This window comes from Gopherus flavomarginatus, chromosome 4, assembly GCF_025201925.1.
Source record: "Gopherus flavomarginatus isolate rGopFla2 chromosome 4, rGopFla2.mat.asm, whole genome shotgun sequence".
In the NCBI taxonomy this organism is placed as follows: Eukaryota; Metazoa; Chordata; order Testudines; family Testudinidae; genus Gopherus; species Gopherus flavomarginatus.
In genome coordinates, this window is record NC_066620.1 from 199,440,537 (window position 1) to 199,452,161 (window position 11,625).

Here is an 11,625-nt window from a genome sequence, read left to right on the forward strand (position 1 = left end):
ATATAACACAGGGTCGATTGCTTAAAAGAATATTGAATAAACAGCCTTATTCAAAAAGAATACAAATCAAAGCACTCCAGCACTTATATTCATGCAAATACCAAAGAAAAGAAACCATAGAACTTACTATCTGATCTCGTTGTCCTTACACTTAGAAACAGAAGACTAGAAAGTAGAACTACTTCTCCAAAGCTCAGAGAAAGCAGGCAGCCAGAAAAACAAAGACAAAGACACTCAATTCCCTCCACCCAAAGTTGAAAAAATCCGGTTTCCTGATTGGTCCTCTGGTCAGGTGCTTCAGGTGAAAGAGACATTAACCCTTAGCTATCTGTTTATGACAGATGCTGACTTCAAAATATATTTTCATCACATATTGACAACTCTGCAAACGTCATTCATATTATGAGGATCAATATTAAATGAGCTTTTCTTAGAGACCTCACATGATATAATTTATGGATAAATACCGTGAAAGCAGAATGCTAGGAGTAGTGAGTTTGTCAGGCCTATTGGGTGTTGATGTTACACAACAGTGAAGCCTTTGTCGGTTGGCACCAGTGGATCTCTGCATGGCAGGGTGTCGGTAATGTTGGGAGCTCTTGACTTGACTTGAATGATTTGACGAAGGGGGAAGAAAAATAACTAACAAAGCAAAGCAAACATCATAGATCATTCAAATACAAAATGTATATAGTCTGTCCTAAGAGTGATCTCTGTGTGGGTCTTTAACATTTAACACACTATGATCTACCAAACGTGTAATTTTCTCATGTATTCTTAATATTACTGTGAAATTAAGAACATAAGAACGGCCGTACCGGGACAGACCAAAGGTCCATCTAGCCCAGTATCTGTCTACCGACAGTGGCCAATGCCAGGTGCCCCAGAGGGAGTGAAGCTAACAGGCAATGATCAAGTGATCTCTCTCCTGCCATCCATCTCCATCCTCTGATGAACAGAGGCTAGGGACACCATTCTTTACCCTTCCTGGCTAATAGCCATTTATGGACTTAGCCACCGCGAATTTATCCAGTTCCCTTTTAAACATTGTTCTAGTCCTAGCCTTCACAACCTCCTCAGGCAAGGAGTTCCACAAGTTGACTGTGTGCTGCGTGAAGAAGAACTTCCTTTTATTTGTTTTAAACCTTCTGCCTATTAATATCATTTGGTGACCCCTAGTTCTTGTATTATGGGAATAAGTAAATAACTTTTCCTTATCCACTTTCTCAACATCACTCATGATTTTATATACCTCTATCATATCCCCCCTTAGTCTCCTCTTTTCCAAGCTGAAGAGGCCTAGCCTCTTTAATCTTTCCTCGTATGGGACCCTCTCCAATCCCTTAATCATTTTAGCTGCCTTTTTCTGACCCTTTTGTAGTGCTAGAATATCTTTTTTTTTCTTTTTTTTTCTTTTTTTTTTGAGGTGAGGAGACCACATCTGTACACAGTATTCGAGATGTGGGCGTACCATGGATTTACATAAGGGCAATAATATATTCTCAGTCTTATTCTCTATCCCCTTTTTAATGATTCCTAACATCCTGTTTGCTTTTTTGACCATCTCTGCACACCGCGTGGACATCTTCAGAGAACTATCCACGATGACGCCAAGATCTTTTTCCTGACTCACTGTAGCTAAATTAGCCCCCATCATATTGTATGTATAGTTGGGGTTATTTTTTCCAATGTGCATTACTTGACATTTATCCACATTAAATTTCATTTGCCATTTTGTTGCCCAATCACTTAGTTTTGTGAGATCTTTTTGAAGTTCTTCACAATCTGCTTTGGTCTTAACTATCTTGAGTAGTTTAGTATCATCTGCAAACTTTGCCACCTCACTGTTTACCCTTTTCTCCAGATCATTTATGAATAAATTGAATAGAATTGGTCCTAGGACTGACCCTTGGGGAACACCACTAGTTACCCCTCTCCATTCTGAGAATTTACCATTAATTCCTACCCTTTGTTCCCTGTCTTTTAACCAGTTCTCAATCCATGAAAGGACCTTCCCTTTTATCCCATGACAGCTTAATTTACGTAAGAGCCTTTGGTAAGGGACCTTGTCAAAGGCTTTCTGGAAATCTAAGTACACTATGTCCACTGGATCCCCCTTGTCCACATGTTTGTTGACCCCTTCAAAGAACTCTAATAGATTAGTAAGACATGACTTCCCTTTACAGAAACCATGTTGACTATTGCTCAACAGTTTATATTGTTCTATATGTCTGACAATTTTATTCTTAACTATTGTTTCGACTAATTTGCCTAAGACCGACGTTAGACTCACCGGTCTGTAATTGCTGGGATCACCTTTAGAGCCCTTTTTAAATATTGGTTACATTAGCTAACTTCCAGTCATTGGGTACCAAAGCCGATTTAAAGGACAGGTTACAAGCGTTAGTTAATAGTTTTGCAACTTCACATTTGAGTTCTTTCAGAACTCTTGGGTGAATGCCATCCGGTCCCAGTGACTTGTTAATGTTGAGTTTATCAATTAATTCCAAAACCTCCTCTAGTGACACTTCAATCTGTGACAGTTCCTCAGATTTGTCACCTACAAAAGCCAGCTCAGGTTTGGGAATCTCCCTGACATCCTCAGCCGTGAAGACTGAAGCAAAGAATCCATTTGGTTTCTCTGCAATGACTTTATCGTCTTTAAGCGCTCCTTTTGTATTTCGATTGTCAAGAGGCCCCACTGGTTGTTTAGCAGGCTTCCTGCTTCTGATGTACTTAAACATTTTGGTATTACCTTTTGGAGTTTTTGGCTAGCCGTTCTTCAAACTCCTCTTTGGCTTTTCTTATTACACTCTTGCACTTAAGTTGGCAGTATTTGTGCTCCTTTCTATTTGCCTCACTAGGATTTGACTTCCACTTTTTAAAGGAAGTCTTTTTATCTCTCACTGCTTCTTTCACATAGTTGTTAAGCCTCGGTGGCTCTTTTTTTAGTTTTTACTGTGTTTCTTTATTTGGGGTATACATTGAAGTTGGGCCTCTATTTAGTGTCTTTAAAAAGGGCCCATGCAACTTGCAGGGATTTCACTTTAGTCACTGTACCTTTTTAACTTTTTGTTTAACTAACCCCCTCATTTTTGTATAGTTCCCCCTTTTGAAATTAAATGCCCCAGTGCTGGGCTGTTGAGGTGTTCTTCCCCCCACAGGGATGTTGAATGCTATTGTATTATGGTCACTATTTCCAAGCGGTCCTGCTGTAGTTACCTCTTGGACCAGCTCCTGCGCTCCACTCAGAATTAAATCTAGAGTTGCCTCTCCCCTTGTGGGTTCCCATACCAGCTGCTCCATGAAGCAGTCATTTAAAATATCGAGAAATTTTATCTCTGCATTTCGTCCTGAAGTGAAATGTTCCCAGTCAATAGGGGGATAATTGAAATCCCCCACTGTTATTGGGTTCTTAATTTTGTTAGCCTCTCTAATTTCCCTTAGCATTTCATCATCACTATTACTGTCCTGGTCAGGTGGTCGATAATAGATCCCTAATGTTATATTTTTATTAGAGCATGAAATTTCTGTCCATAGCGATTCTATGGAACATGTGGATTTGCTTAAGATTTTTACTACATTTGAATCTACATTTTCTTTCACATATAGTGCCACTCCTCCCCCTGCACGACCGGTTCTGTCCTTCCGATATATTTTGTACCTCGGAATGATTGTGTCCCATTGATTGCTCTCAGTCCACCAGGTTTCTGTGATGCCTATTATATCAATATCCTCCTTTATCACAAGGCACTCTAATTCACCCATCTTATTATTTAGACTTCTAGCATTTGTGTACAAGCACTTTAAAAACTTGTCCCTGTTTATTTGTCTGCCCTTTTCTGATGTGCCAGATTCTTTTTTATGTGACTGTTTATCATCTGATCCGGCCCTTACATTATCCTCTTTCATCCTCTGCTCCTGACTATAGCCTGGAGATTCTCTATCATCAGACTCTCCCCTAAGAGAAGTCTGTGTCTGATCCACATGCTCCTCTGCAGCAGTCGGCTTTCCTCCATCTCCTAGTTTAAAAACTACTCTACAACCTTTTTAATGTTTAGTGCCAGTAGTCTGGTTCCACTTTGGTTTAGGTGGAGCCCATCTTTCCTGTATAGGCTCCTCCCATCCCAAAAGTTTCCCCAGTTCCTGATGAACGTAAACCCCTCCTCTTTACACCATCGTCTCATCCACGCACTGAGACTCTGAAGCTCTGCCTGCCTACCTGGCCCTGCGCGTGGAACTGGGAGCATTTCTGAGAATGCCACCATAGAGGTCCTGGATTTCAGTCTCTTCCCTAGCAGCCTAAATTTGGCTTCCAGGACATCTCTCCTACCCTTCCCTATGTCATTGGTACCTACGTGTACCACGACCACCGGCTCCTCCCCAGCACTACGCATAAGTCTGTCTAGATGCCTCGAGAGATCCGCAGCCTTCGCACCAGGCAGGCAAGTCACCATATGGTTCTCCCGGTCATCACAAACCCAACTATCTATGTTTCTAATGATCGAATCTCCCATTACTAACACCTGCCTTTTCCTAGCAACTGGAGTTCCCTCCCCCGGAGAGGTAACCTCAGTGCGAGAGGCAACCCCAGCACCATCTGGAAGGAAAGTCCCAACTATGGGAAGGTTTCCCTCTGCTCCCATTGAGTACTCTGCTTCCCTGGGCCTTTCTTCCTCCTCAACAGTACAGGAGCTGTCTGAGTAGAGGTGGGACAATTCTACAGTGTCCCGGAAAGCCTCATCAGCATACCTCTCTGCCTCTCTTAGCTCCTCCAGTTCTGCCACGCTGGTCTCCAAAGTCCGTACGTGGTCTCTGAGGGCCAGGAGCTGCTTGCACTGACTGCACACATATGCCACCCGCCCACAGGGCAGGTAATCATACATGCTACACTCAGTGCAATAAACTGGATAGCTCCCACTCTGCTGCTGGGCTTCTGCCTGCATTTTCTCCTAATTAATGAAAGGGTGGTTTAAAGAAAGGGGTTTTGGAATGTGGTTTAGATTATAGGTTTTAAGGGGACTACAGGGGAACAGGTAGGACCGACAAGGGATTTCTACTCCCTTCCCACTCCCCTTCTAAACTCCCTTGCGAAACTTCCTGTTAGCAGCCCTTGTTTGCAAAGCTCCCTGGTCGCTTGTGTGCGGCTTTATAAAGCGCTAACTTCAGTAAATGCCCCGCCCACTGATTAAGGCTCAGCCAATTACCAGAGGCTTCGAGCTTTCAAACCTTCCTTTGAAGCTCACGGCCTCCAACTGCCAGCCTCATCACACGGTCCTTCAAACAACCAAACAAACAGACTGACAAACACAAGCACAGCACACAGCAAGTAACCCCCAAACACAAACACACACACACTACAGACAGTCACTTACCCCACAGATGCTGTATTTGCTCCTCCTTCACCTGGAGAACTCCCTTGCGAAACTCCCTGTTAGCAGCCCCTGTTCGCAAAGCTCCCTGGTTGCTTATGCGTGGCTTTATAAAGCCCTGGCCTGAGTGAATGCTATCTCTTTCATTCTATAGTTATGATGTATCTAGGTTTAAAGAACTGACCTACTTCAGCGATTTTTGATAAGGGGTGCGAGAACATAGTTTGAGAACCAAAGGGGCTGCAGGCTGCAGTAAAGGGGTTGCAGGCTGCAGTAAAGGTTAAGAACCACTGGTGTAACATGTTCTGAGACTTACACGCAAAAAAGCGCTATATGTGCAGAGTATTTATTGCTGAAAAACAGGTTGCGGCTGAAAAACAGTGGAATGACTCTCTGCAGAAACAGGTTCAATCGGCAAGGTCTTTTTTTCAGAGGCTGATGTTTATACCAATAAAAGTAAAAGCAGCAAAGAATCCTGTGGCACCTTATAGACTAACAGACGTTTTGGAGCATGAGCTTTCGTGAGTGAATACCCACTTCCTCAGATGCACCTGACGAAGTGGGTATTCACCCACGAAAGCTCATGCTCCAAAACGTCCGTTAGTCTATAAGGTGCCACAGGATTCTTTGCTGCTTTTACAGATCCAGACTAACACGGCTGCCCCTCTGATAATAAAAGTAAAATAAATCATTATCAGAAAGTTAAAAACTGGTCAGGTTCAGGTTCTGTGGCACCTATGTGTGAGTCTTAGCTTCCCATTCTGTCTCCCAAGCACTGCTCGTAGAATAGCCCTTCACCTCTGCAAGCTAAGTTGAAGTGAACCTGTCCACCAAGTAAGTACCAGCTAGTTTCCCAGCATTTTCTCCCAGTCTCCTACAGTGGCTCTGTTAGGTAATTGTTCTGCTCTTCCATTTGTTTGCAGCAATTGCAGGTAGCAAGCATGAACAAAGATAGGTTGAGTCACAAAGTAGATTTTCCTCTGGGGGGATGATTGTTTGTAGTATAAAAACCACAGATGCATAATCAAAGTTTTTTTTTTCTTAGTTTTGCATTAATATCCTCGAGGATTACAATGGTGTAAGCACGCTGTTAGATCCATGGGCATATGAGGCAGTTTTAATAATTCATCCTGATTTCCCCCCCCTTAGCACATAGATGCAACTAAAGTAATGTGGTGATGGGCTGACTTTTTTTAACCAAAAGCTATAATTTTGAATTTCCCTTGGATTGGAATTCTGTTTTGCAGAACAAAAAACAGAGCTCTGATTGTTTGTTTGCATTTCTTTATACTTACTGGGAGCACTGAAGAACAAGTTGTTGTGGGACTGAAAGATGAATGGGTTTAAACAAGTTTTCAGTAATGCAAGCAGAGGGGAAAAAAACCCGGAAACAAAATGTAACTGTTTTTCACAAATGGCAAATGGTCTAACTGGAAAAAGATTGCAGCAGAAACAAGGTTGTTTGAAAATAGAGCATTTATGTCACTGTATAACAATACACAGTTGTGGCTTACCTTTCTGTACTAAATGTATGCAAACCAAATTCTATGAAGCAATGATTTAAAATAACAACAGTCTTTCATCTTTGGAAAAACCAACAAATATTATTAAATCTAAATTGTCTGGCAGAAGTTGCTTATCTTCAGATCCTGACAGCATTCAGCATCTGAAATGTATTAAATGTGCTCAGTTTTAGCTTTCGAGCCTGGATTTAGTGAGCTGCTCAGAAGGAAATCCTTGGACCGGTTTGTATAAATTGTAAAAATGGGTTCCTCTGTTGTCATAAATAAACTGTTTTATCAACTTTTGATCCATTTATAGCCAATGATTTTTATCAAGTAAAGAACCCAACCCAGGCATTGTGTGTCCTTTTAAGAATTAATTGTGAACTGCAATAGTGAATCATTTGGGAGGGAGCGCAGTCTTATAGTTCAAGCTAGGAAATGAGAGCTGAGACTTCAGCGCCCAGAGCCTTCAATGAATGTTGCACAAACAGAGCCCCGGTAGAGCTCCATAGGGGTGCAGGGAACCAGTCACACAGAGCTCATTGTAGGATTGAGGCCCTAGTTTCCAGCTTAGGATTTTTCTGCTAAAAATGTATGTTTAGATGTAGGTCTAGCATCCTGGTTATCTGTTTTGAAAAGACCACTAGGGCAAGATTAGATCAAGCATACCAGTGCAAGTTTGTATTTAATATTGCTTTTCTTTCTCCCACAATATCACTCTATCTTGTTTCAAATATCCCTAAACCATGGGACATGTATTGCTTCCCTTGGAAGGCTATTTCATGGTTCTGGATAATAGAGCTCACTGGCAGGAAATCATTCCTGATGCTTGGCCTAAATTTTTCTGGTCATGTGGATCTTCCATTTAGTCAGAGTTTTATCATATTCACTGCTGTCTACTCGTTCTCTCTTGCTTATATTGATGTAGAGAAACATGAAAGTTATATAAAAACTATATTTTTTTAAAAAAAGGCAAATGCAACAATACATCTGGAACCAACAAGACTTGTGCCAAACCTTATCAAATTTAATGATTTTTAAAATTTCTCCCCTTTTTCTTGTGTCCAGCATGTAGCTTAAATCACAAACTTTTGGGGGCAATGACTGAGTCTTCCTTAATATTTGTAAATTCATAAAGTGCCATGTTCACAAATAGCACTAGATTATTACAGTGGAGTCACCAGATGGTGCTGTCACACAGTTTTAAAAGTCCTTTTTCTTAGTGTTTGAGCATTCTTCAGTCCATGAAGAAATGCTGCATTGTCAGTTTTAATATGGAGTTTATTTTTAGAAGAGTGGTTACAAGCAGTAATAATAGTTTTCTCCCTACCTTGATCTCTCTAACTAGAGACAATTCTTGGGACAGAGTTGTTCCATGGGAGTTGTACATTGGTGTTGGATTAGGATTCCTGGAAGAAGAGAATGCCTTGCATGTTGTTTGACCACCTCCTCTCAAGGACTAGTGTATATAGTTTAAATAAAACAAGTTACATTAAGAAAAGTGAATATCACTGACCTCTCTTCCAATGCAAAATCAACATAGAATCATAGAAATATAGGGCTGGAAAAGACCTTAAGAGGTCATCTATTCCAGTCCCTTGCAGTGATGCAGGACCAAGTATACCTAGACCATCCCTGACAGGTGTTTGTCTAGCCTACTTTTTAAAAACCTTCAGTGACTGGGATTGCACATGCTACTTTGGAAGCCTATTCCAATGCTTAACTATCCTCATACTTGTGTTAGATGTTAGGAAAAACTTTCTAACTGTCTCTTCCTGCAGATTAAATCCAATACTTCTTGTCATACCTTCAGTGGACATGGAAAACAATTGCCTTCTTTGTAACAACCCTTACTGTATTTGAAGACTGTATTCAGGTCCCTCCTCAGTCTTCTTTTCTCAAGACTAAACATGCCCTGTTTTGTTTTGGTTTGTTTTTTAACATTTCTTCGTAAGTCAGGGTTTCTAAACTTTTTATCATTTTTTGTTGCTCTCTTCTAGACTCTATCCAGTTTGTCCACCTCTTTCTTAAAATGTGGTCACCAGAACTAGATACAGTACTCTTGCTGAGGCCTTGCCAGTGCTAAGTAGAGAAGGACAATTACCACCTATCTTACATATAACATTCCTGTTAATACACTGCAGAATAATATTGGTCTTTTTTTCAACTGTATCAAATAATTCACTCATATTCAATTTGTTCCACCACCACCCCCAGATCCTTTTCAGTGTTACTACTGCATAGCCAGTTATTACTCATGTTGTAGTTTTGCATTTGATTTTTTTTCTAAGTCTAGTACTTTGCATTTGTCTTTATTTAATTGTTGATTTCAGACCAATTTTCCAAAATTGTTTTGAATTCTCATCCTGTCCTCCAAAGTGCTTGCAACTCCTCCTAGCTTGGTGTCATCCACAAATTTTATAAACGTACTCCCCATTCCATTTTACAAATCTTGAATGAAAATATTGAATACTACTAGACCCAGGACTGACCCCTGTGGGAGCCCACTATATTTGTTCCCCAAATAATGACAGCATACTCTTTGAATGTGGTGACAGGTTTCAGAGGGGGTAGCCATGTTGTTCATTCAGCCAGTTATGCACCCACCTTATAGTAATTTCATCTAGACCCCATTTCTCTAGTTAGCTTATGTCATGTCGGGCTGTATCAAAAGCCTTACTAAAATCAAGATATATCACATCAGTTGCTTCCCCCGCATCCACTAGGCCAGTATCCTGTCAAAGAAGGAAATATGGCATGCTTTGTTCTTAACAATTTCATGCTGACTATTCTTTATAGTCCTCTTATCCTCTAGGTGCTTACAAAGTGATTGTTTAATAATTTGTTCCACTTTCTTTCCAGGTATCAAAGTTAGACTGACTGGTCTATGATTCCCCGGGTTCTCTTTGTTCCCCTTTTTAAATATAGGCACTATGTTTGCCCTTCACCAGTCTTCTGGGTTCTTACCCATCCTCCAAGTGTTCTCAAAGATAATTGCTAATGGTTCTGAGATTGCTTCAGTTAGTTCCTGAAGTACTCTTAAGATGAATTTAATCACGTCCTTTGACTTGAATACATGTAACTTACCTAAATATTCTTTCTTTAACCTGTTCTTTCCCTATTTTGGCTTGCTTTCCTCCTCCTTTATCAGTAATGTTAATATTGTTAAGTGTCTCGTCACAATTTACCTTTTTGTGAAGACCGAAGCAAAATAGGCATTAAACAATTCAGCATTCTTGATGTCATTCATTATTAGCTGTCCTTCCTCGCTGAGCAGAGAACCTACACTTTCCTTTGTATTTCTCTTGCTCCTAATGTATTTATAGAACCTCTTCTTTACTGCTTTTTTGTCCCTTGTTAGGTTTAATTCGTCTTGTGCATTAGCTTTTCTGATTTTGTCCCAACGTGCTTATGCTATCCTTTTTGTATTCATCCTGAGCAATTTGTCTCCGTTTCCTTTTTTTTTTTTTTAATAGAATTCCTTTTTGATTTTCAGGTCATTAAAGAGCTCCTCATGGAGCCATATTGGTGTCTTACTATTCTTCTTATGTTTCTTGTGCATCGGAATTGTTTACAGTTGTGCTTTTCATATTGTCTCCTTCACCGCGCCATGCCATATTCCCCAGCGTATCCATTAGTGGAATCCAACTAAAGCAAGTTGACAGTTTTACCTATCTCGGCAGCAACATCTCCAATGATTTGATCTCTTGACAAAGAGATCACGAACAGGATACAGAAAGCTTCTCAGTTACTAGGAAAGCTATGCAACAAAGTCCTGAAATACAACAACATATCTCTGTCAACAAAAATAAAAACTTTACAATGCTTTCGTGCTCACATCTCTTCTCTATGTCTGTGGGACCTGGATACCATACAAATGGCATATCAATCAGCTAGAGACCTTAAATATGTGAACTCTGCGTGCCATTATGGGGATCTGCTGGCAAGACAAAATTACCAACCTGGAGGTTCTCCAAAAGCATTGAGGCCATGCTGATAAAAGCCCAACTACGCTGGGTTGGATACATCATTAGGATGCCTGAACATTAACTCCCCAGAAAAATTTTCTGTGGAGACTTGGCACAAGGATGTTGGAATCAAAGTCGGCCCAGAAATCACTACAAGGACAGCACCAAGAAAAGCATACATTTTGGTGCAATAAAACCAGATGATCTCAAGAAGGCTGTGTCAAATAGATCAGCATGGTGACACACAACACTCAGAGCTTTCCAAGTATTTGAAGAGAATGGAAATAATTGATTAGCTGAAAGGGAAAATCTTCATACCACTACTATAGCTACCAAGATGCTCACCAATAACTTTTTGTCTGCCTGATCTGCTCACAAACATGCATGTCATGCTTTGGACTTCAGAGTCGCTCTCACTCCATAATCCACAAAAAGAGAGAGCATGAAAATGTCAGTCTTGAACTGATGGACTATGTGAAGGTTGTCTTCTTGAGAAACTGGCAGTTCTCCTGAGCTCCTTTATCCCTTAGATTTTCTTCCCATGGGACCTTACCTACAAGTTCTTGTTAAAGTCTGCTTTTTGGAAATCCATTGTTCTTATTCTGCTGCTCTCACTCCTTCCTTTCCTTAGAACCATGAAATCTGTCATTTCATGATCACTTTCACTCAAATTGCCTTCCACATTCAGATTCACAACCAATTCCTCAAACAACCCCCCCCCCCCACATTTCCAAGCTCATCATCAGAACAGCCTCACCGCATGCCAGGACACGCCGACTC